The following is a 2,290-nucleotide window of genomic DNA, read 5'->3' on the forward strand; positions in this document are numbered from 1 at the left end:
TTTGTTCTATCTCTCCTCTTGGGTGTTGTGGTCTGCAAAAGAGGCATTGAGTGGCAAATATTTTCAGTCCATAGTCTACTTTCAACAAGCATCTCCCCTCCTGGGAAGATCCTCCAAACACCCTTTATTTGGTGCTCCCTTCTCTATCTGAGCTGCCCTTTTCCTAGAATGCCCAGCTGGCCTCTAAGCTATGGAGTAATCCTCCTGGTGCTGATCTCAGCTATTCTTGGGTATTAATCTCAGATTTTGTTACTTTATATTCCCCAGACAAATGCAATCTTTCTATGTCCATCCCTCTGTTTTTGACTCATTTTGCTTAACATGATACTTTCCATGTTGTACCACTTGTATGTAAATTTCATGACTTCATCTTTTCTAACAGCTACATAGTACTCCACATAGTACCAAAGTTTCTTTAAACAGTCATCTGTTCTTGGGCACTCAGGTTTCATCCAGTTTATGGCTATAGTAAGGAGTGCTGCAATGAACAAACAAGTGCAGATGTCACTTCGACTATACATTTTTGCCTCTCTGGGATATATTCCCAGGAGTGGTATTGCTGGCTCAAATGGGAGCTCAATTTCTAATTTTTTGAGAATCGTCCATATTGTTTTCCAAAAGGGCTGAACCAGTCCGCATTCCCACCAAAAGTGAAGGAGTGTTCCTTTCTCGCCACATCCACGCCAGCATCGGTTGCTTTTGTTCCTTTGAATGTGGGCCAGTCTCTGAGGTGTGAGATGGTATCTCATTGTGGTTTTGATCTGCATCTCCCTTGATTAATGATGTAGAACATTTTATCATGTGCTTTTTTGCCATTCTGATTTCTTCTTTGAGAAAGTTTCTGTTCACTTCATTGCCCCATTTTTTGATGGGGTTGGATGTTTTCCCGGGACCCGGCTTGCTCGCATGGTTGTCTTTCATGTAGTGTTCTGCTAATCCTATTCTGGATGACTTCAGATCAACACACTCATGTTATTCAATAATCTCCTGTCTTCACTGAGCTTTTTCCCTTCTGCCTTAGTACTTAGTTCTTCTTCTTCTTCTTCTTCTTCTTCTTCTTCTTCTTCTTCTTCTTCTTCTTCTTCTTCTTCTTCTTCTTCTTCTTCTTCTTCTTTTTTAAATCCTCCTAATCTATTTCATTGCCTTTTCTGTATAATCCAAGTATCTTAAAATGAAAAGAAAATGAATTTCTCATGAGATGTCTGGCACTGGAACAAAGTGTATTTTTTTAGAAGACCAACAGTTATATAAATAAAAATATCAAACAGAAATTCAGGATCACAATCGATAATTCAATAATTTCTCCTTTACTGCCTTGGCAATTTCTAGTGACTGCTTGAAGATATTTATGATGCTTTTATCTCAGAAATCATTGAATCAAATTTGGGATAAATCCTGCAGCTGAAATGTGCTCAGTCTAGCTGCCAATCACATATCTGTCAGACACATGAGTGATATGGATAATGTTTGTCATGAATGGTGCATCCCCACTGACTAATACCAGTCAAGTAAGCCCCTTTCTCATATTTCTCTCTAGGACCAGGATGCCACTAAGGCAATTAATTACAGCCTACACAGCAATGTAAAAGCCAGGAACTTTGACAATAAAAAAACATTTCAGCAGTATATCCCTTGTTTTCTGGAATAGTCAATGGAAGTGAAATTAAAAGGAAATGAAAATAACATGTTAAGGGTGTTGAAGCAATAGTACAGCGGGGTAGGGCGTTTACCTTGGATGCGGCTAACCTGGGTTCGATTTCTGGCATCCCATTTGGTCTCCGGAGCACCACCAGGAGTAACTCCTGAGTGCAAAGCCAGGAGTAACCCCTGAGCATCGCTGGGTAAGACCCAAAAAGCAACAAAAAAAAAAAAGAAAAGAAAATGACATGCTCAGGATTTGCCCTTAAACAATTAACGATCACTTGGTCGACAAGCCTTTATATTAGTCTTTATTTTCTTATTTTCATTTTTATATCAAAGTCTTTAACAATAATATGGTGAATTGGCTACTCAGTTGCAATTTTTCTATTATTTTATCACCTGTAAAGAAGTTTAGGTAATCAACTATTTTCATCAACCTTATTTGAGACTAAGAACTCCCTTTTGTTGACTGATTAATGGCAGTGTATGAAGAGACGATTAGCTGTAGTTGGGCAGTGGTTCTGTATCTCCCTCATATTCTAGTTTTATATACTCTGCTGTGGCCCCTACTACCGTTCGCTCCACACTGATTGAGGCCAGTGATTAGTGGCAGAGAATAGGAGCTGACTTCCCACAGCCAAGCACCACT

The sequence above is a fragment of the Sorex fumeus genome, unplaced genomic scaffold (genome assembly GCF_029834395.1).
Source record: "Sorex fumeus unplaced genomic scaffold, SorFum_2.1 ptg000012l, whole genome shotgun sequence".
NCBI lineage: Eukaryota > Metazoa > Chordata > Mammalia > Eulipotyphla > Soricidae > Sorex > Sorex fumeus.